This window comes from Nerophis ophidion, linkage group LG02, assembly GCF_033978795.1.
Source record: "Nerophis ophidion isolate RoL-2023_Sa linkage group LG02, RoL_Noph_v1.0, whole genome shotgun sequence".
In the NCBI taxonomy this organism is placed as follows: domain Eukaryota; kingdom Metazoa; phylum Chordata; class Actinopteri; order Syngnathiformes; family Syngnathidae; genus Nerophis; species Nerophis ophidion.
In genome coordinates, this window is record NC_084612.1 from 28,299,552 (window position 1) to 28,325,072 (window position 25,521).

Consider the following 25,521-nt stretch of genomic DNA (forward strand, 5'->3'; position numbering starts at 1 on the left):
AACATTCACGAAAACAGGTTAAACCAATAACAATTTTATTTTAGGTTGTATAAACATTTACAAAACTGACATACAATACATTTTTTATTCCAATTGTATTATGTTAAGGGTCAATTTGACCCATTTCAGTTTTTGTGTTGATCAAAGTACTGGTCATCCTTTCTTTTTCTTGCTGAAATCTGGTGACTTTTCTTCATATAGGGTCATGAACTGGTGTGTAAATCTGGACACTTTGTTGTGTAGTGGAATGTTTGTGCAGAGTTTGTATAAAAAGATGATGTTGCGAGTCATTTTGACCCAGGTGCTTTAATGTGGGTAAATAGCTGTTCAGATCCAAAAATAAACATGTCTCCTTGATGTACTTTTTACTTTGATGTACAATTGTGAATGTGAGTGTGAATGTTGTCTGTCTATCTATGTTGGCCCTGCGATGAGGTGACGACTTGTCCAGGGTGTACGCCACCTTCCACCCGATTGTAGCTGAGATAGGCGCCAGCGCCCCCCGCGACCCCGAAAGGGAATGAGCGGTAGAAAATGGATGGATGGATTGATGTTTGTATTTTGATTGTCTCTGAGACCCAGAGCCAGGTGTGTGAAGAGAGGGAACTTTCTCACACTTGTCCTTGTCTCCTCAGATGTCATCCTTTTGGAGCTCATTTTTGGTGAGTTTGTCAAAGAGATGACATGAGAACAGTGACAAGGACAAGTTTGAGAAAGTTCCCTCTCTTCACACACCTGGCTCTGGGTCTCAGGGGCAATCAAAATACAAACAATTGTACTTCAAAGTAAAAAGTACATCAAAAAGACTTGTTTATTTGTGCTATTTACCCACATTAAAGCATCTGGGTCAAAATGACCCGCCACATCATCTTTGTATACAAACTCTGCAAGACATTCCACTACTCAACAAAGTGTCCAGATTTTACACACCAGTTCATGACCCTAGATGAGGAAACGTCACCAAATTTCAGCAATAAAAGAAAGGATAACCAGTACTTTGATAAACACAAAAACTGAAATGGGTCAAATTGACCCTCAACATAATAGAAGGGTTAAGAACAGTCACGCAGCCTCACATACTGCAGCCTGTGGATGAGGGAGTTAATGATCTATGCAGCCAGATGATGGTACAGGTGTTGGTGATGATGATGGTGTTGAAAGCACTGGAGAAGTCATTGAACATGACTCTCACCGCCCTTCCTGCAGTTTCCTCTGTGGTGGCTGTTTTTTCACCACAAGGATGTAATGTGGCAAAAGATGATCAATGTTGTGATCAGCGGCAGAGGGGGGTGTATGCGTTGACATTAGCATTCAGCAAGTCCAAGGTTTTACTGTTCATTGTGTTGCACTTCAAATACTGAGTAAAGGTGGGCGGGTTGGTAGGAAGAGTGGCATGATTAAAGTCACCAGAGATAAGGAGAACACACACATCTCTCTGGCCCACCCCTATTTGTGACAGAGGAATAGGTCGGTTCACCAGACTACTTAGCCTGAACACTTGGCTTGCAGGTGTTACTCTGGACTTTTATCGACAACTTTGATGCTTTTTGGGAAAGAAGACATCTTTTTGGGGTTGATGTGCTTCATCTCTTGCACAGGGCTGCCGCTTACTGTCTGCCAACCTGAGTATGGCGTTCAGCATGCTTTTACATCCTGATGTCCCCCTGGTGGGGGGACTCTATGGTTTTACTTTTAGCAGCAATATGTACAATACTGGACTTGGATTTCATATTTCCATAAAAACAATTAATTAATTCCTGTCGTCATCACTAGCAGACAACGATATGGATCACATTCCCATAATGTCAACCTTAAACCACTTCCAAAACATCACTCCCTATTAGTTACAGGCACAGACACACCTATCACTATTAACATGGCACTCTAAGATATTCATTAACTTGTCAATAGTCTTTTATCATTAATGATTTGATTTTAAACCACAAACTACACCGCGGTTTTTTAACTGATGTATGGATGTGTACAGATAAATAAAATAATAAATGTGTTGTACTTGTATAGCGCTTTTCTACCTTCAAGGTACTCAAAGCGCTTTGACACTACTTCCACATTTACCCATTCACACACACATTCACACACTGATGGAGGGAGCTGCCATGCAAGGCGCTAACCAGCACCCATGAGGAGCAAGGGCTCAGGACACAACGGCTGTGATGAGGTTGGTACTAGGTGGGGATTGAACCAGGGACCCTCGGGTTGTGCACGGCCACTCTCCCACTGCGCCACGCCGTCCCTCAATGCACAAGGTGTTCTCGTTGAGGCCTCTCCATCAAAATTTAACTTTGCTTTTTTTTAGACAGAGGTGGAAGGAAGGGAGGTGGTACAGTATCATTAGCCACACATTCCCTAACATCAAAACAGATTTTATTTAAGCACCGTATCACTTTTAACATTCCCCAGTTTTGTGTGTCAGTGTTTGTAGACCACCAAAGAAATGTGCTGTTTTTATCAATCATTCCCTCCCCACATATAACATAAAAATTTTAGCTGTCGAGTTTCATCGACGGTATACACTGATAATGTTTTATACCCTTTTTAAAGTTTTTTAAAAATATGTTAGATTTAATGGGTTTTACCCAACATGTTACCAACTCACAACAAAGGATATACTCTGGATTTGGTCATCACTTATGGTCTGTCCACCAGTGTGTCCACTGTTGTTGACTTGATTATGTCCGACCACTACTCTGTGTTTTTTATTATCACAGTTTTTATCCAGCAGAAGACCTCAGTGTGAGCTGTGATGAAGCGCTGTCTAACTTCTGAAGTGGCTGCAAATGTTATTAGAGCTTTAAAAAAACTGTCCTGTGTTTTATCTTCATAAAATGTTTTACTTGTATTTTATCCTTTATTCTGTTCTTACCATTTTACATGTTTTATTATTTTTACTTTCCAGCGTTCCTTAGAGGGAGCCATCTGCAGTGTAGGATAATGTTCCTACAAGCCCACAGGCCAAAGAGAAAGAAGCATAGGTATTTGAGGGAAGCCCTCAAAACCTATGGTTACCCGAGCTGGTCGTTTGTGAAAAGTGCATCTATTTCCAAAAATAACAAGAACAGAGTGGATGAGGAGAAAAAGGGTGACAGAAGCAAACATATTGACATTCCATATGTGTCAGGTCTATCTGAGAAACTCAGAGGATTTTTTTACCAACACAACCTCCCAGTACACTTCAAACCAGCCAACACCCTGAGACAGAGATTGGTGCATCTTAGAGACTGGACACCCCACACCCACAAAAACAATCTGGTGTATGCTATCTTGAGCAATGATGATTCATATATCAGGAAAACAAAACAAAAACTAGGCCGACGCATGACACAGCATAGACGGGCAAACTCTTCAGGCCAAGAATCAGCTGTCTACTTGCACCTCAGGGAGAAACAGCACTCCTTTGAGAACAACAATGTCCAGATTCTGGACAGGAAGGATGGATGATACAAAAAAGGAGTGAAGAAAGCCATCAATGTCAAGGTTGAAAAACCATCCTTGAAAAGAGGAGGTGTTCTGCGAGCACCTGTCTCCCACATACAACACCGTCCTTTTAACCATTCCCAAAAGACTCTGCAATTTAGCCTCCAACAAATAACAGGAGTTAAAAACATTCTGGTCACAGAAGCTGACCAAAAGGGGATCATAATGCCATCCATGCCATTTGTTTACAACTGAATCAAATTCCGACTATGTTGGGCTGCTTCTAAGGTTATACAGGATATATCCCACCTAACCTTATCCCTGTCCACACACACACACACACTATGCCATCGTTTAAGAGCCTCTCCCCGTCCGTCCGCCGGCGCAACGTGACCTAGTACGCATGCGCGGAAAATGCGCACGTCATAGTCACCTCTGACCTAAATTGTTAACAATTTGCTGTGCACTTCTCTTCAGTGTGAAGAGCTGCACTTCATTACATTGTAAATAGATCGCTGTCCTTTGTGTGCCCTTTACATGTGTTTGGAAGTGTTGCTTTGTGTACAAATTCTGAAATTAAACTGAACTTATCTGAACAATAACCAGTGTTGTGGTATTTCAATTAACATGAATCTAGTGTGCCGTGGGGCCCTATTGTAGTGAACCACACCTGAGCCATCATGAATTAATCAAATATTTAAAGGATATGTGAAAGTAAACAATGTGATGAAGAACATTTTACAACATTCAATATAGAGCTCTAGATATCTGGTCAGGGCACTCCTCACTCGTTTGCCTTCACCTTCATTGTCCATATCTTTTTATCTACTCCTTATATACTCTGGACCAAGATGTTGAATGATTGCTCGACATACATGGCGGACAATAACTGATACAGTCTGCTTTGCCAGTCCAAATGCATTTGCTGTTTTCCGCAGTCTTCCCTCATCGGACAGGTAATACAAAGCACACGCTACCTTTTTTTTATCACATTCATCGCCTTGCCTTTGTCTCTCCTTCGACAAATAGACGAAGTTTATCGGTAAGTTGAATCACAGCTAACTTGGACATTCGAAAGTTCTCTTGCCATTCCTCTGGCACACCACACTTGTTGACAAACATATCCCACCAGGTTGCCAGTCTTCCAGGCTTTTTTTCAAAACTGTTGCTCAACATTACTATGTTGCCGTCTGAGATGTGTTGTATCCGAAATAGCTGCAATTGCCCGTTTCCTTCTCTTAAGGTATTCATTTGTGATTTCCACAAGCGCCTTCTCATGTACAGCTGTAGAAGAAGGAGAAACACGGGCATGTCTGGATGACTGTTATGAAGCTAGCTGTGGGGCATTCTTTTTGACGTCACTTCCTGTGTGGGCCACATTCTTTCTGACGTCACTTCCTCTCCGAACTTCATTTAGAAACAATCGATGAGTCCACACAGAACTAAGATTCAGACATTCAAGAAATACACAGCACACTTACCCGTGTAAAAAAAAATCCAAGGATGGTAACCTTAAATGATGGGTTAGTGTGGCTTAAACAAGGTTTAGTCTAAATAATTATTTGTTTAAGGAGTTATTCAGCTTAATGTAGACAGGGCCTTGGACTGTTAGTAGTCGAGCCACACAATACCTCAATGCTAACGAGGGGAATTTACCCTTCAACGACTGTCTGGCTTTGACAGTTAGGATTGCACTTTTGCATTAAAACAGTTGTTTTTCTCACTACGGTAGGACTAAACCATCCTTGCCCAGGCACACCCTACTGGTTTTTGGAGTATAAATAGTTGGGGTTTTGGCACCAACCGTTTGACTGGATATGACCAATCTCAGTCTATGAGCACGAACCGGTGAAGCCTGCTCGGATGAGCAGTGAAACGTCTTACAAGACAAACCATGCAGTCGAGCATTCAATCGTTGCGAACGATTGAATTCTATGACATGTATTGCTATTGGTACTATATGTAATTGGTGTAAATAAAAGGTGTGGAAAAATTCATGTTTTATTTACCATTTTTAAATTAGTACAATAAGTTGTACACCACCAACATCATGTAACATCTCACGGCAGGGAAGTTTTTTATCAACACCTGCTTCTCAAGTCTTGAACAAGTCAACAATGTGTGCATTGTAAGGTGCTGTCTTCATCTTGTAAAGAGCACACAGCTCCATCACTGTTTCTATTCATTACATTTACACTCATCTGGAAATAAGATTTATGTACATTTATATGCAGAGCATTTTACATGATATATCATATCAAATAGATAATGTAAATTAATACAACCAATGAGCATGTGAAGCAGGCATGCATTTTTTAACAATAGGAATTGTTATTTGGGGTTATGTTGCACACGGACGCGTTTGGGTGACAGACCAGAGGCTGTATTGAGTGCTGACAGCTTCCGATGTATGTGTCTTTTTGTACTATATAAGTAAAAAGACTCAGTGCACCGCAATGGAAGTGCTTGATCATCAAGTTTGTAGAGTCAAGAAACAGAACAGACTGAAACAAATTTAAGCAGAGTGTGTTTTTACGTCACGCAAATACGGCGCGATGGAGTGGCGTCAGACGGCGAATATAGCGCTGTCAGTGAATGCTATTTTGCTTCTGAGCAATTTTATGGATTATAATACTACTTCAAATTTTCACATTTTTGAGTGGATAACTTGATTGCTAAGAGGAAGGTTGATGAAGAGAGGTAGCGGCATGCGTGAGTAAAGCGTGTTCACTTCTAACTGACACTAATTCTTATTAGTGTGTGTGACTTTGAGGGACCTTTTGAGAGGAAATATTGTTGTGTTACAAACTTTTGTGTGATAATTATTCCTTATCTGTGATTATTCCAAACTGATTTTTTTTTTGTCTGACAGCGTGTCATGATTACAACGGTCAACTGGATAAAAAAAAATAAAGATAGCTGTAGCATTTGTCCATAACTTTAATGGTCCAGGAATACCGATCCAATTAGGAACCTGTACCAAAAAATAGCGCCACACAGTATACATCCATAGTTGGGAGATGTTGGCATCTACAATTTGGATGTTAATTCTAGCAAGTTGTTTGTTCAAATATTAAACACCACTCCTCCAATTAAACATTGTCAAATGTGTCTGTGTTTAAATTATTAAATACAATGTCATTCAATTTGCCATACTTTATCAAAAAGTATTTTTGTTTAATTTAGTTATTTATTGTCATCATCATTAGGTCCCTGATTCACTTCAGTGAGTTACACATCAGAACTTGACTTAGTAAAATTATTGGGTTTATCATTACTACTGTATCATTACACAGGCAATTACAGAGCCTGCTAGTCTGGGTGAGGAGTCAGTTAAATTAGAACTAGCCAGCGCCACGCTGGATAATCCCTGCACACACAGCAATTTTCTTAGAAGAATACACAACTCACATAATGTTTTTTCTGCTATGACTGTGTCAGAGTTGGACATGCGTTCTACTGAGGTGGCAGATTATGATGCGTTCAGTTAATCGCAGCACCAAGCAAACAATCTGAAAATTCCTGTCATATCAATTCCTAGATATGGTCGTAGTTATTTTAAGTGCAATACGCATAATAAACACTACATTATTAATATTGCTACGACGGATAATTTGATCAAAAACTCCTTAAAACAGCCCACTACCTATAATAGGGGCTTTTTAAACATAAGATCATTGTCTCCCAAAACGTTATTAGTTAATGAGGTCATTAGAGACAACAATTTTAATGTCATCGGTCTCAGCGAAACCTGGCTTAAACCAGACGACTTTTTTGCGCTAAATGAGGCATCTCCTCCTAACTATACGAATGTGCATATTGCCCGTCCCTTAAAAGGGGTGGGGGGGGTCGCACTTATTTGCAACGAAAACTTTAACCTTAGTCCTAACATAAATAATAAATATAAATCGTTAGAGGTGCTTACTATGAGGTCTGTCACACCACTGCCTCTATACCTGGCTGTTATCTACCGCCCCCCAGGGCCCTATTCGGACTTTATCAGTGAATTCTCAGAGTCCGTTGCTGATCTAGTGACACACGCCGATAATATAATCATAATGGGGACTTTAATATCCATATGAATACCCCATTGGACCCACCGTGCGTGGCGCTCCAGACTATAATTGATAGCTGTAGTCTTACACAAATAATAAATGAACCCACGCATCGCAACGGTAATACGATAGACCTAGTGCTTGTCAGAGGTATCACCGTTTCCAAGGTTATGATATCCCCGTATACTTAAGTAATGTCCAATTATTACCTTAAAAATTCGAATTTCAGACTCATGTTCGACAAGCTAATAATAATAATAACTGCTATAGCAGCCGCAACATTAATGCTGCCACAACGACGACTCTTGCTGGCCTACTGCCCTTTGGTAATGGCACCATTCCCAAAGTATGTGGGCTCTATTGATAACCTCACTAACAACTTTAACGACGCCCTGCGCGAAACCATTGAAAGTATAGCACCACTGAAGTTAAAAAAGGCTCCAAAAAGGCGTACCCCATGGTTTACAGAAGAAACTACAGATCATAAATTAACATGTAGTAAACTGGAACGCAAATGGCGCACGACTAAACTTGAGATTTTCCATCAAGCATGGAGTGATAGTTTAATAACTTATAGACACATGCTTAGCTTAGCTAAAGCTAAATATTACTCAGATCTTATTTGCCTTAATAAAAACGATACTAAATTTTTGTTTAGTACAGTAGCATCGCTAACCCAACAAGGAACCCCCTTCCAGTAGCTCCACCCACTCGGCAGATGACTTTATGAATTTCTTTAATAAGAAAATTGAAGTCATTAGAAAGGACATTAAAGAAAATGCGTCCCAGCTACAACTGGGTTATATTAACACAGATACGACTGTATATACAGCGGATACTGCCTTCCAAAATAGTTTCTCTCTTTTTGATGAAACAATATTAGAAGAATTGTTACAACGTGTAAATGGAATAAAACAAACATGTTTTATTCCATTTACTTGACCCACTTCCTCGGAAACTTATCAAGGAGCTCTTTCTATTATTAGGTCCATCAGTGCAAAATATTATAAACTTATCACTTTCCTCTGTCACTGTTCCCCTAGCATTCAAAAAAGCGGTTATTCATCCTCTCCTTAAAAGACCTAACCTCGATCCTGACCTCATGGTAAACTCCCGACCGGTGTCTCACCTTCCTTTTATTTCGAAAATCCTCGAAAAAATTGTTGCGGAGCAGCTAAATGAACACTTAGCGTTTAACAATCCATGTGAAACATTTCAATTCGGTTTCAGGGCAAATCACTCTACTGTGACAGCCCTCAGTGTGTCTGAAATGAAATGATCTATTGCTAACGATGGATTCTATGTTGCTGCTCCTCAATCTTAGCGCTGCTTTTGATACCGTCTATCATAATATTTTATTGGAACGTATCAAAACACGAATTGGTATGTCAGACTTAGCCCTGTCTTGGTTTAACTCTTATCTTACTGACAGGATGCAGTGCGTCTCCCATAACAATGTGACCTCGGACTATGTTAAGGTAACGTGTGGAGTTCCCCAGGGTTCGGTCCTTGGCCCTGCACTCTTCAGCATCTACATGCTGCCGCTAAGTGACATCATATGCAAACACGGTGTTTGCTTTCACTGTTATGCTGATGACACCCAACTCTACATGCCCCTAAAGCAAACCAACCCGCCGGATTGTAGTCAGCTAGAGGCAAGTCTTAATGAAATTAAACAAAGGATGTCCGCTAACTTTTTGCAACTCAACGCCAAAAAAACCGAAATGATGATTATCGGTCCTGCTAGACACCGACCTCTATTTAATAATACAACTTTAACATTTGACAACCAAATAATTAAACAAGGCGACTCGATAAAGAATCTGGGTATTATCTTTGACCAAACTTTCTCTTTTGAGTCACACATTAAAAGTGTTGCTAAAACGGCCTTCTTTCATCTCCGTAATATGGCAAAAATTTGCTCCATTTTGTCCTCTAACGAAGCTGAGATCATTATCAATGCGTCTGTTAGGTCTCGTCTTGATAACTGTAGCATTTTATTTTCGGGTCTCCCCATGTCTTGCATTAAACGATTACAGTTGGTACAAAATGCAGCTGCTAGACTTTCGACAAGAACAAGAAAGTTTGATCATATTACGCCTGTACTGGCTCACCTGCACTGGCTTCCTGTGCACTTAAGATGTGACTTTAAGGTTTTACTACTTTCGTATAAAATACTACACGGTCTAGCTCCATCCTATCTTGCCGATTGTATTGTACCATATGTCCCGGCAAGAAATCTGCGTTCAAAGGACTCCGGCTTATTAGTGATTCCCAAAGCCCCAAAAAAGTCTGCGGGCTACAGAGCGTTTTCAATTCGGGCTCCAGTACTCTGGAATGCCCTCCCGGTAACAGTTTGAGATGCTACCTCAGTAGAAGCATTTAAGTCTCACCTTAAAACTCATTTGTATACTCTGGCCTTTAAATAGACTCCCTTTTTAGACCAGTTGATTTGACGTGTCATTTATTTTTCTCCTATGTCCCCCTCTCCCTTGTGGAGGGGGTCCAGTCCGGTGGCCATGGATGAAGTACTGGCTGTCCAGAGTCGGGACCCAGGATGGACCGCTCGTCCAAAGTCGAGACCTCGGATGGACTGCTCGCCTGTGTATCGTTTGGGGACATCTCTAAGCTGCTGATCCGCCTCTGCTTGGCATGGTTTCCTGCTGCCTCCACTTTGGACGGGACTCTCGCTACTATATTGGATCCACTTTGGACTGGACTATCACGGTTATGTTAGATCCACTATGGATTGGACTTTCACAATATCATGTTAGGTCCCCTCGACATCCATTGCTTTCGGTCCCCTAGGGGCGGGGTTGCCCACATATGCGGTCCTCTCCAAGGTTTCTCATAGTTATCATTGTCACTGTCACCGACATCCCACTGGGGTGAGTTTTCCTTGCCCTTATGTGGGCTCTACTGAGGATGTCGTTGTGGTTTGTGCAGCCCTTTGATACACTTGTGATTTAGGGCTATATAAATAAACATTGATTGATTTATTGATTGATAATGTGTGGAGTCTGACTCTCTCCGGGTGTCTGATACGTGTGAGTGACAGAAAGAAAAGCTCTGACTCCCTCAGGAAGAAGTTGTTTAATGTAATATTCTGGTTTATTTGTGTAAAACTCTTTTTTTTTTTTTTTTTTGTGAAAAATGGTGTCAGCGATTAATTTCTATTTAATGGACACATGGATGGAGTGATAATTTTGGTTTCTTGCTTGAGGACACTTCCTTGTAAGGAGAGGAAAAGTACAATTTGAAACCATTTGAAACCACCAATTAGTCAGATTAAATATCTTCAAATCTTGCCTTGGGTTAGGACAAACAATGGTTATGATCGGCTTGGGGGAAATTAAACATTATATTAGGAAATGATTGTGGTTACGCAGGATTAAAGGATGAATAATCATGGCAAGCCTGCAGAAAATTCAACACCAAAGTTGGTACAGGACATCACGTTAGAAATCAAATTGTGGGTTGCAGATCCAATGCAAGCACAAAAGTGTGCAAGAGCAGTAGAAATATGTCTGCAGAGTTCCAGAGATGATGGCGTAAGGTCTGCTTGGCAGAGGAGAAAAGGGCCTCCATATAAATGGGAAATTAGTGGGGGAGTGTGGTCAAAAGTAATTAAGTGCCCCTCTCAGCACTGTCCATTAGCCCTGACACGATGACACAGAAGGAAAATAACATCCATGTCAACTGTGACAGCCGCCTGCTCTGATCAGATAAACATTTTTTTGTTTTGTTTTGACGCCTGATTAGAAAATGATTAGCCAGCGTGCCCGTCTCCTCCTTACCCTTCACCTCCCCTGTTGCTTGACTGACAGATGTGGTGATATGCTGGAGGGCCTGCAGGCCCTCTCCCAGACTCACACACACGTGCAGGCGCACACGAACACACGCACTCACACAACAACAAATACACATTTTCTGGCTACCGTAGCCTTTTTACTACATTCTTTGCTTTGGGGAAAAAAAAGTGAATATATTAAATCTTTATTCTCTTTGCGGATTTCTGGTAGGATTGTACTTTAAGACCATAATATTTCATATATATTTAAAATAATGTTTTCTCAACCAACCGGCTGGTATCTTCTTCCGCTACCAGAGGCCTGGGAGCTTGCAGGTTCCGCGCAGGATCTTAGCTGTCGCCAGTATTTCGCTTTTCTGGACGAATATGTCAGACCTTGTTCCTGGTAGGGCTGGGCGATTTGGCCTTTTTTTAACATCTCGATATTTGTAGGCCATGTCGCGATACACGATACATATCACAATATTTGGCCTTTTCCTTGAATTAACACTTGATACATATAATCACAGCAGTATGATGATTCTATGTGTCTACATTAAAACATTCTTGATCATACTGCATTAATATATGCTCATTTTAGAAACTTTCATGCAGAGAAGGAAATCACAACTAAGTCAATAGCCCAAAACTGTATTTATTAAACAGTTATTAAGCAGTGGCACACACATTCATGTCATTTCCAAAACAGAAAGTGCAAGATTGTCAGAGACATTTTAAAACGAGCTATTACTGCACTTTTGTGCATGATTTCACTAAGATGACATATCAAAACAACTAGAAATGCGCGGTTTGCGGTCTCATCCGCAGAGTCCGCAGATAAACCGCGGGTCGGGCGGGTGACATGACGAAAAAAATAGATTTTAAATAGATTTGGGCGGGTGGCAGTTGAACCATTCCGAAATATTTAATGTACATAGTTCAGGGATCGGCAACCTTTACCACTCAAAGAGCCATTTTGACCCGTGTCACAAAGTAAAGAAGATAATAGGAGCTGCAAACATTCTCGCGAATATCTGCTGGTGGTCACCCAGATAACAAGAATAAGGGCGTGCTATGAAGCCATTGCCTTAACGCCTTCTACAAGATGTAAAAACTGCTTGCCAGTCCAGCAACATGTTATATGTGGCTTTCGCAGATACATGCACACGACTGCAAGACATACTGAGTGATAGAGAGTACACTGATGGTTGTGATATAAACAATTTTAACACTCTTACTAATATGCGCCACACTGTGATGCAACACCAAACAAGAATGACAAACGCATTTCGGGAGAACATCCTCACAGTAACACAACATAAACGCAACACAACAAATACCCAGAATCCTTTGCATCCATGACTATTCCTGACTATATTGACATGTTGATGTACAGAGTAAACACTCTTCATTCTCCTTCAGATGACTTTTCTAATGATGCGACATAATAGCAGTAATGCTACTTTTGGTAGCAACGCTTTGGCACCACACTTGACAAATTACGGTTGTCTGTTCGACATATTCCCACTTGAAGCCAAACCACCGCCAGACACCTGCGGTTTTTCTTGGGAAGTAATTCTTCCTTCATTTGTTACCAGATTCACACTTTCTTTCTCTCGTATTACCACTCGCTCCACAGCTAACGTAACCCATGCCACTGGACGACGTGGCGAAGTTGGTAGAGTGGCTGTGCCAGCAATCTGAGGGTTAACGGTTCAATCCCCACCTTCCACCATCCTAGTCACGTCTGTTGTGTCCTTAGGCAAGACACTTTACACTTGCTCCTGATGGGCCCTGGTTAGCGCCTTGCATGGCAGCTCCCGCCGTCAGTGTGTGAATGTGTGTGTGAATGGGCGAATCTGGAAATACTGTCAAAGCGCTTTGGGCTCCTTAAAAAGGGGTAGAAAAGCGCAATACAAGTACAACCCATTTACCATTTACCTCTCTGCTCCGCGAGGGCACATACGTATGTGACGTATGACGTGACAGTATGTGACGTGTGTAAGTGTGCTTGCTGTCTGTGAGAAGGAGAGACAACAGAGTGGGAAGAGCCTGTAGTGTAATGACAGCAGCTGAAAGCAACTGCGTGAGAACCTATACTCAAATATCAGGATATAGTAATTTCCTATATATCACACAAACCCGTGATATATCGAGTATATCGAGATATCGCCCAGCCCTAGTTCCTGGTATCTGCTCGAGCCATCCACCTATTTTGCCCTCAGTTGCCCACGATCAATACTGACTCCACTGTTGCTTTCAGACACCACATTTCCTTTTGTTCTTCTTTCAAATCTTGCTATTTCCATGTTCCTTTTTCAGGATGTTAAGGGCACTCTGGTTTGGTACATTCATCATTACCATTGTCTTCTGATCTTTATCCATGGCTCGTTGTCTATCACCATTTTGATCTTGACGTACCACCGTATTTTGGCCTGGTTGGTCCTCTGGTGGTATCTACTAACGTGACTCTGGGAGTTCCAGTCAATATTTGGTACAGATGTTACGGTACACTATGCCTGCTACCTGGTAGTGGCGTTCTATGTCTGCTTTGCCAGTCAGCTACACCCTGCTGTGATGTGATTCACTGTCTGATGTGGTAGATCCCGACCCCAATAATCTTGTGTTTAGGGCTTTTTTTTGTGCTGCCATGATTCGTGCCTCTGTGCTGTCTTTCAATCCAGCTTTTTCCAGCCATTGTAATGTTCTCTCAATGTCAGACACGTCTTCAATTTGTGGGTGGTACATGCCATGCAGGGGCTTGTTTTTTTAATGAAAGCACAACTGGGAACTCCTATTTACTGGGCTTCTGTTGCCTGCGGCATTCACTTAGCAGGTATGTTGTATCTGATGTATTTCTAGAAACCTGTTGTTTCCCTTGTAAAGTATCTGTGACACTAATTAGTCTGCAGCCCTCCTATTTTCGCTTTGTGTATAGCCTCAGGATGCTGTACTTGAGGTGGAACCCTCCATGCATTGTACAGTAAGGAGTTCTCTTGTCTTGGTATCAGTGGCTTGCATCTGTTTCAGTGAACATGGTATTATGACATCAATGTGTCTGATTACTGGAAGCATACACCATACTATCCGGACTATAAGCCACTACATGTTTCCAACGCTTTGAACCCTATGGTTTATAAAACAGTGCGGCTAATTCTTTGCTCACGGCCATAAACTTTTGTATTCAACAAATAGTTTTCATGTTACACCAATACTCCCGCCCAAAGGCAAAACCTAGTAACTCACTTCTAGCTGATTTTGAGAAAACAAACGAAAACCAATCCATCTTGATGCTGTCTTACAAAGATCTACAAAGTCATCAAACGTATAGATGTTTTCTTGAGCTTTCATTTTCTTGCCGATTGAGCCATGGATTGAATCTGCTCTAAAGAACGTGTGCCCTTTCTCCAGATATTTTATTACAATCTCGGGTGGGCCCCATTCTGCGTTTGCACATTGGGCAAGAGCCGTGTACAGCGTCCAGTTTTTATTTTGACCTCCACAGTTATCTGCCCAAAAGAGTATGCAAGGGGAAGAATCAAGAACAATACATTTAATGAAGGTGCTTGCAACGTCCTGGGCCAATCTTCCAAATATCCCCTTGTGCCATAATATCACATAATCAGGTTGACCGTCGGCCCCCATTCGTGCAAATGTCTCATTAAAGACAATAAGGCGACTGACAAAGAAGCTTCGATTGGTCCCTTGAGATACTAGGTTTTTCTGTTGTATCTACACTGTTATGTGGTAGTTGCTAGGTCCTGCCATGCGCGTAACAGCTTACTTACAGGACAAATTACAATATCACATACACTAATGTAAAGCATATCACCTAGGAACTCCAAAAGTATTATCAGCTCAGTTTTGACCAAAATTTAGTTACTGGGTTTTGCCTTTGGACGGGAGAATAGTGACACTGAAAGGTGTGTCATTGTTTTTACTATGGCCAGTTTGCTCTCTGCAGGTGTTGCACGTTGAACATATATTTCCTGTTTCATGCCTTAAAACCGGAAAAAACAACAACAATCCATAGCATTTTTGCTGTAAAGGATTCTTCATTCATCATTTTATGCAACGTTTGTAAGTTTGACAATGCATCTAAAACAATTCATACTGACTAAAATGTCATGTGTGATGTCTGTAGAAGTATTTTCATACATATTCGTTCATGCAACCTTAATGTAAAGAAGCTGGAGTTGTTAGCCTTAAAAAGATTCTAAAACACATTTACAAGAGTATGTGTTGGCAATATTAACTTACAATGGCATTATTTTGTATTGTTTTAATTTTTTAAATATATCAAAACATCACCGTGTAGTAAATGTGTCTGTTTAGTTGATTTGAGAACGAGCTTGCCGACGGAGTGGGTCCGCGGCGATGACTTCTTTTTTGTTTGATCAGACGTTTTATTGCTTTGTGACAGGCACATTTTGGAAACAAACTTTATACATCTGCAGCTTATAGTTTGGTGCAGCAAATGTATGTAAAAATATCTATTTCTTCTCAAATTTGTTGGGTGTTGCTTAAACACGGGTGCTCTTTATAGCCCGGGAAATATGGTAGGTGTTAATGGCCTGAATCTTATTTTTGCTTCTCAGCTGACTCTTCAGGATCTTCCTCACTTTCTGTTGGTATTTTGCTGTGGTTGAACCCAGGAAAAAGTAAAAGTAAAAGCTGGTCAAATAACAAAAAGCTGAAAGAAAAACTAAGGAAATGTGGGTTGTAAAGGCAGCGGTGGTTCCAGTAGTTCACTTAACACCTGAATTCGTGTGGAGACAATAAAAAAAAAAAAAAAAAAATGCAAATCATATAATTGAAAGGTGAAAGACAGACTATCCCATTCATGTTTTTTATTGGCATCTCCTTTGCCAATACATATTTGTCTTACTTCAAATAAAATAAATATAATAAAAAGACACTTTTTTGTATGGGTGTTTATAAAAATAATGGTACTGTCACATCTCTGATGTTGATCATTTACCTGCACCTGATGTTTGACACCAGCTTTACACAGTTAGAGATAAGAACAACAGATAAGAGTGTCATCTCAAGTGCAGTCATGTTACACACTCCAACAGCAACATTTTACAACATCTTGTTATTGTGCGCAATTTCATTGACATTTTTTTTTATTTGATTTAATGTTGCAGGCATTGGAAGACGACTTTGTGTGATTATGATGACAGGTGAACTAATCGATGATGGCCATGTGATGTTTTGGTTTGATAAAGATGAGTCGAGCACAAGATGCCCTTGTGTTTGTTTCAGTAGTAGGCGCTTACATTTTGATAAGGCTGTGATAAAACAGGATAAGGACAGTATCTTAAATATTTGCATGTATTGATTTATTGTCGTAAAACAAGAGATGAGCAGCAGCATGACCATTGCCACCATCCTGCCTTAAAAAAAGCTTGAAGACACAGGATTTTTACATTCTTTCTCACTAAATAAATCTAACATGAATTTAATCTAAAATGAGGTGATTTCAATCAATCAATCATCCATCCATCCATTTTCTACCGCTTATTATTCCCTTTTGGGGTCGCGGGGGGCGCTGGCGCCTATCTCAGCTACAATCGGGCGGAAGGCGGGGTACACCCTGGACAAGTCGCCACCTCATCGCAGGGCCAACACAGATAGACAGACAACATTCACACTCACATTCACACACTAGGGCCAATTTAGTGTTCAATTAATGTTTATTTATATAGCCCCAAATCACAAATGTCTCAAAGGACTGCACAAATCATTACGACTACAACATCCTCGGAAGAACCCACAAAAGGGCAAGGAAAACTCACACCCAGTGGGCAGGGAGAATTCACATTCAGTGGGACGCCAGTGACAATGCTGACTATGAGAAACCTTGGAGAGGACCTCAGATGTGGGCAACCCCCCCCCTCTAGGGGACCGAAAGCAATGGATGTCGAGCGGGTCTAACATGATACTGTGAAAGTTCAATCCATAGTGGCTCCAAGACAGCAGTGAGAGCCCCGTCCACAGGAAACCATCTCAAGCGGATCAGCAGCGTAGAGATGTCCCCAATCGATACAGGCGAGCGGTCCATCCTGAGTCCCGACGAGCGGTCCATCCTGGGTCTCGACTCTGGACAGTCAGTACTTCATCCATGGTCATCGGACCGGACCCCCTCCACAAGGGAGGGGGGGGCATAGGAGAAAGAAAAGAAGCGGCAGATCAACTGGTCTAAAAAGGAGGTCTATTTAAAGGCTAGAGTATACAGATGAGTTTTAAGATGAGACTTAAATGCTTCTACTGAGGTAGCATCTCGAACTGTTACCGGGAGGGCATTCCAGAGTACTGGAGCCCGAACGGAAAACGCTCTATAGCCCGCAGACTTTTTTTGAGCTCTAGGAATCACTAATAAGCCGGAGTCTTTTGAACGCAGATTTCTTGCCGGGACATACGGTACAATACAATCGGCAAGATAGGCTGGAGCTAGACCGTGTAGTATTTTATACGTAAGTAGTAAAACCTTAAAGTCACATCTTAAGTGCACAGGAAACCAGTGCAGGTGAGCCAGTACAGGCGTAATATGATCAAACTTTCTTGTTCTTGTCAAAAGTCTAGCAGCCGCATTTTGTACCAACTGTAATCTTTTAATGCTAGACATGGGGAGACCCGAAAATAATACGTTACAGTAATCGAGACGAGACGTAACAAACGCATGGATAATGATCTCGGCGTCTTTAGTGGACAAAATGGAGCGAATTTTAGCGATATTACGGAGATGAAAGAAGGCCGTTTTAGTAACGCTTTTAATGTGTGACTCAAAGGAGAGAGTTGGGTCGAAGATAATACCCAGATTTTTTACAGAGTCACCTTGTTTTATTATTTGGTTGTCAAATGTTAAAGTTGTATTATTAAATAGAGGTCGGTGTCTAGCAGGACCGATAATCAGCATTTCCGTTGTTTTGGCATTAAGTTGCAAAAAGTTAGCGGACATCCATTGTTTAATTTCATTAAGACACGCTTCCAACTGACTACAGTCCGGCGTGTTGGTCAGCTTTAGGGGCATGTAAAGTTGGGTGTCATCAGCATAACAGTGAAAGCTAATACCGTATTTGCGTATGACGTCACCTAGCGGCAGCATGTAGATGCTGAAGAGTACAGGGCCAAGGACCGAACCCTGGGGAACTCCACACGTTACCTTAACATAGTCCGAGGTCACACTGTTATAGGAGACGCACTGCATCCTATCAGTAAGATAAGAGTTAAACCATGACAGGGCTGAGTCTGACATACCAATTCGTATTTTGATACGCTCTAATAAAATATTATGATCGACGGTATCGAAAGCAGCGCTAAGATCGAGGAGCAGCAACATAGATGACGCATCAGAGTCCATCGTTAGCAATAGATCATTAGTCAATTTTGCGAGGGCTGTCTCAGTCGAGTGATTTGCCCTGAAACCGGATTGAAAGGTTTCACATAGATTGTTAAACGCTAAGTGCTCATTTAGCTGCTCTGCAACAATTTTTTCGAGGATTTTCGAAATAAAGGGAAGGTGAGACACCGGTCGGTAGTTTACCATGAGGTCAGGATTGAGGTTAGGTCTTTTAAGGAGAGGATGAATAACCGCTTTTTTGAATGCAACGGGAACAGTGCCCGAGGAAAGTGATAAGTTTATAATATTTAGCACTGATGGACCTAATAATACAAAAAGCTCCTTGATAAGTTTCCCAGGAAGTGGGTCAAGTAAACATGTTGTTTGTTTTATTCCATTTACACGTTGTAACAATCCTTCTAATGTTATTTCATCAAAACGAGAGAAACTATTTTGGATATTTGCAGTATCCGCCGTATATACAATCGTATCTGTGTTACTATAACCCCGTTGTAGCTGGGACGCATTGTCTTTAATCTCCTTTCTAATAAGTTCAATTTTCTTATTAAAGAACTTCATAAAGTCATCTGCCGAATGGGTGGAGCTACTGGAAGGAGTCCCTTGTTGGGTTAGCGATGCTACTGTACTAAACAAAAATTTTGGATCGTTTTTATTAATGCGGATGAGATTTGAGTAATAATTAGTTTTAGCTAAGGTAAGCATGCGTTTATAAGTTATTAAACTATCACTCCATGCTTGATGGTGCACCTCAAGTTTAGTCGTGCGCCATTTGCGTTCCAGCTTTCTACATAATAATTTCTGAGCTCTAGTTTCTTCAGTAAACCATGGCGTACGCCTTTTGGGAGCCTTTTTTAACTGCAGCGGTGCTATACTATCAATGGTTTCGCGCAGGGCGTTGTTAAAGTTGTTAGTGAGGTTATCAATAGAGCCCACATACTTTGGGAACGGTGCCATTACCGAGGGCAGTAGGTCCGCAAGAGTCGTCGTTGTGGCAGCATTAATGTTGCGGCTGCTATAGCAGTTATTATTATTATTAGCTTGCCGAACATGAGTCTGAACTTCGAATTTTATAAGGTAATGATCGGACATTACTTTAGTATACGGGAGTATCATAACTTTGGAGACGGTGATACCTCTGACAAGCACTAGGTCTATCGTATTACCGCTGCGATGCGTCGGTTCATTTATTATTTGTGTAAGACCACAGCTATCAATTATAGTCTGGAGCGCCACGCACGGTGGGTCCAATGGGGTATTCATATGGATATTAAAGTCCCCCATTATAAATATATTATCGGCGTGCGTCACTAGATCAGCAACAAACTCTGAGAATTCACTAATAAAGTCCGAATAGGGCCCTGGGGGGCGGTAGATAACGGCCAGGCACAGAGGCAGAGGTGTGGCAGACTTCATAGAAAGCACCTCAAACGATTTATATTTATTATTTAAGTTAGGACTAAAGTTAAAGTTTTCGTTGTATATTAGTGCGACATCCCCTCCCCTTTTGAGGTGACGGGCAATATGCGCATTCGTATAGTTAGGAGGGGATGCCTCATTTATCGCAAAAAAGTCGTCTGGTTTAAGCCAGGTTTCGCTAAGACCGATGACGTTAAGGTTGTTGTCTCTAATGACCTCATTGACTAATAACGTTTTGGGAGACAATGATCTGATGTTTAGAAAGCCCATATTATAGGTAGTGGGCTGTTTTAAGGAGTTGTTGATAAAATTATCCGTAGTAGCAATATTAATAATGTTGCGTTTATTATGCGCAGTGTACTTAAAATAATTACGACCATATCTAGGAATTGATATGACGGGAATTTTCAGATTGTCTACTTGGCGCTGCGATAAACTGAACGCATCATAATTTGCCACCTCAGTAGAATGCATGTCTAACTCTGACGTAGTCATAGACACAGTAGAAAAAATATTTTGTGAGTTGTGTATTATTCTACGAAAATTGCTATGTGTACAGGGATCATCCAGCCTGGCGCTGGCTAGTTCTAACTTAACTGACTCCATACCCAGGCTAGCAGGCTCTGTAATTGCCTGTGACCGGGCTTGCTCTAGTGCAGTTAGTCAAATGTGGCTCAATGCGAAGTCTATGTTCCGAGACAAGAGGATAGCGCCTTCCTGGTTAGGGTGAAGGCCGTCTCTCCTCAGCAAGCCAGGTTTGCCCCAGAAAGAGGGCCAATTATCAATAAACGTAAATCCCTGTTGTCTGCAGAAGCTATCCAGCCACCTGTTAAGAGAGACTAATCTGCTATATCTCTCATCATTGCCTCTCCCAGGCAGGGGGCCAGAGACAATTACTCGATGCCTGGACATCTTTCTGGCGAGATTACAAGCCCTGGCTATGTTTCTCTTTGTAATCTCTGATTGTCTCATCCTAACGTCATTGGAGCCAACGTGTATTACTATATTCGCATAACTAGTGGTGCGGTTAGTGGATCACTTTTCTCTAAATTATTGTCAATGCTCATGTGAGTTTCCAAACATATTATGCAAAAGGCTTTTATGGGTATCTTGCTATCTGCATTCCCTCTTTATTAAAGTAATGAACAGATATCAACTTTGGACCCAATGAACACAAAGTGGATCATCTCCATGCATGAATTTCCATGGCTGCATAGCGTAAAGTATAATTTATTAATTTCCTGCCACTTATCCAGTGGAGACCATCCCAGTGAGACAAAGCTGTGGGGTACAGCTGCGACTGATCAGCAGTCAATCATAGGGCATGTATAACAATGGCCAGCCGGTGTGGTTGTGCCACGCGTCCATCAGTATACCTCAAAGGCAACTTCAAGCAGTGACGTGCTGTCAGGGGAGGCAAGTGAGGCAGTGCCTCACCTGCCACAAGGTGACTTAACCACGAGATGTTCCAAAACAAAGTAATAAAATAAAATAAGTTTTAACATTTCTCTTTTGGTTTATGCTTTTGGTGTGGTTCCTGTATATTTTGCTAATTTTCATGGTCAAAATCGCTATTAAAACATTAAGCAGATAAGGGATCTTCCAGAATTATCCAAGTAAATGTGTCTAATTACATCTGAAACGCTCACACTGCCGTCGCCCGGAGCCATCGCTTTTTCTTTTTTTTTTGTGCTTCAGTCTAAATTTCCTCAACCACAAATCTTTCAACCTCGCTCAAATTAATGGGGAATTCTTCGCTTTCTCGGTCCGAATCGCTATCGCTGCTTGAGGCTATGATTATAAACAATGTGAGGATGTGAGGAGCCCTACAACCCGTGACGTCACGCGCACATCGTCTGCTACTTCCGGTAAAGGCAAAACTTTTTTATTAGCGACCAAAAGTTGCAAACTTTATCGTCGATGTTCTCTACTAAATCCTTTCAGCAAAAATATGGCAATATCGCGAAATAATCAAGTATGACACATAGAATGGACCTGATATCCCCGTTTAAATAAGAAAATCTAATTTCAGTAGGCCTTTAACGGCAATGTAGTAAACTAGATTCCCTTCTGTGCAATTACAAATACATGGACGCACACACAGCTGCTTGGCTTGTTACCAATTATCGCAGTCCAAACCGCCCACGTAACGTAAACTAATTTACGTAAAATGGCTGAATTCTATTACAAATTCCTATGATTTGTGTTTTATATTTACCAATGTGTGTTATACGTGCTACATGTCTTATATTGTGTACTTTTAGTCGTATTGTTTTTAGTATTTACTAAATGTTGTAGTCGTAATGATTTGTGCAGTCCTTTGAGACATTTGTGATTTGGGGCTATATAAATAAACATTGATTGATTGATTGATTGATTGATTTTTCTTAAAGCACAGACCAGGAATGGCAACCATAAATCATGAAGCATTTAGTATAATGTCAATTAAACCTTTCCTTCTATTCTAACCTAACCTAAAAAACAAAAGCCCAGTGTGTTTAATGTCTTTGAATTTTTTATTTTAGTCGTCTACCGTTGTTTTTTTGAGTCTAATATGAAACATATGTTTAATGTATCATAAGGTTTTATGTTAAATTGAAGCCGATAATGACATTTGTTTGGGGTACCCTTTATTTTGAAAAGTACCAAAATTATTTTGGTACCGGTACCAGAATATTGGTATAGGAACAACCCTAGTTTGTAGTTTGTATTTCTTGTTTAGTACTTAGTAATATTGCTACTTGCTTGATCTGCTCATCATTCAGGTTCTAAAACTTGTACCTTAAAGTGAAGTGAATTATATTTATATAGCGCTTTTCTCGAGTGACTCAAAGCACTTTTACACAGTGAATACCAATATCTAAGTTACATTTAAACAAGTCTGGGTGGCACTGGGAGCAGGTGGGTAAAGTGTCTTCCCCAAGGACACAATGGCAGCGACTAGAATGGCGGAGCGGGGATCGAACCTGGAACCCTCAAGATGCTGGCACGGCCACTCTACCAACCGAGCTACACTGCTCCATCCTACTTTTATTCAGGTTCAACAATATAAAGTCCTGATGATCATTTGTCCGAAAAAAGTCAATGTTGTCTCTAATAAAGTCTGCCATGGTTTGTAGTAGTTGTTATTGTTGAAGAAAATAGCAAACGTTCTGCTGCGTCTATGAAATTAATCTGCATCCGTATGTTTGATATGCATAAAATACGTAAGTATTACATGTTATTATTAATGTGCCTGTTACTACATTACATGTATGATTACAGCGTGTATGTAAAACATTGATGTAGGTTATATAGATTGAATTCCATTAGTGCCATTGTTAGTTGACTTTTGCTAGCATTTATTTACTAGTTAGAATGCATAAAAGAAAAATGTGTGCTTGTGTCACCTAACGATTGTGAATTATAGGCAAAATTCTTAAAAACATGCAGTTCCCTTTTAAACTCTAATAAGCATATACATAATTAATGTGCACCTCCTTCATTCAAGTTCATTCAATTATCTTCCAAAATGTGTGCAGGTGTTGTCTATCATGTTATTCCTTCCCCAAAAACACACTCCCTCTCTTAGCAATGATAACAAGCGTTGTGCAATCAGAGATGTTCTTGACGCGCTAAACTGACAGAATCACATGTTCCTGCACATGGTGCTGTGCCTTGGCCTTTGATCGCTGTGTGACTCACTAACAGCGGTCACATTTCACAGCATGCTCACAGATCTGTTAAAAATAATTAACTTAGACATGGTGGAGAAAGAAAAAAAACTTAATGAAGGTATATAAAGAAGAACTGTTAAATTTATGATTTAATGGCTGCAGAACACACGTGTAAAAAAAAACATATTTTACATCCAACAAACCCTTAACATTGAACTACATAAATATATATTTTTTCATGTTATTAATTGAGAATGTGTCTTCAAACAGTCTCTGCCACAACAAATAAAAAATACATATATACTGGACATGCTGCAAAGCCAACAATTACAAAATAATGCAAGACAGTAACACAACTATCAATTTTGTATAATTATACATTTGGGTTTAAAATGGCTAGGTTTGAGGTACATTAATTTGAAACTCTCAGACAAGCGAGTGTGTTTGCGTTTTCTTTGGCTATTTTTTGCAATGTCATCACAAAAGTGTATCAGTGATGGCAAAAGGAAACGTGTCCTGAGTCACGTAAAATCCAGCGGTACCATTTTTTGATACCCAGCGGACTGACTCAAAGCAAGCATGGCTGGCAGAAGTGCTCAAAAGTAAGGCTCTATTTTTAAAAATGTGCCAGTTTGATGCTATTTTTATTGGATATGCCATATGCATGCAACTGAATAGCATTATCTTATTTTAACACCTCCAAATTGTACTATATTGTTACGACAAAACAACTGGTGTATAATAAGTACAATACTTACAGTATAAACACTTTGAGGCATCAAAAAAACACAAGACTTGCACTTTCAAAGTAATGACAATTGACTACTTCCTGATTATTGCAACATTCCTGAGACAAAAATAAATTGAAACATACTGGCAAAAAAGACTCAGATGTGTAGGAAAATAAGATATGGACAACCCAGATATCAATATAATCAATCAATCAATGTTCATTTATATAGCCCTAAATCACTAGTGTCTCAAAGGGCTGCACAAACCACAACACAAACCACTACGACATCCTCAGTAGAGAACCTTGGAGAAGACCACATATGTGGGCAACTCCCCCACTCTAGGGGACCAAAAGCAATGGATGTCGTGCGTGTCTAACATGATACTGTGAAAAGTTCAGTCCAAAGCGGATCCAACACAGCAGCGAGAGTCCCGTCCACAGTGGAGCCAGAAGGAAACCATCCCAAGCGGAAGCGGATCAGCAGCGCAGAAATGTCCCCAGCCGATACACAGGCGAGCGGTCCATCCTGGGTCCCGACTCTAGACGAGTGGTCCATCCTGGGTCCCGACTCTGGACAGCCAGAACTTCATCCATGGACATCGGACCGGACACCCTCCACAAGGGACAGTGGGACATAGGAGAAAAAGAAAAGAAACGGCAGATCAACTGGTCTAAAAAGCTCAGTGTTTGTAGTTAAAACAAACATTTACATATTTTATCATTTAACAAATTAACATTTATTACCACATGAAAACACACATTTATCGTATTTTTCGGACTATAAGTCGCAGTCTTCTCCACAGTCCAGCGGGGGGTGAGACCCGGCCAAAACAAAACAAAAAAAAAAAGATTAAAAAAAAATTCTTTTTTTTTTTTTGTTTTTATAGTTTGGCCAAGTCTCACAAACTACAAAAAAAAGACGCGAAAAGAAGTCCGAAAAATACGGGTTTGTACCGTTGAATACTGGTATGATAAAATATTACCTGTGCAGTTAATCAAGATTAGGTGTCACCCAGTGTTTCAATCATGGGACGGCATGGCGCAGTGGAAGAGTGGCTGTGCGCAACCCG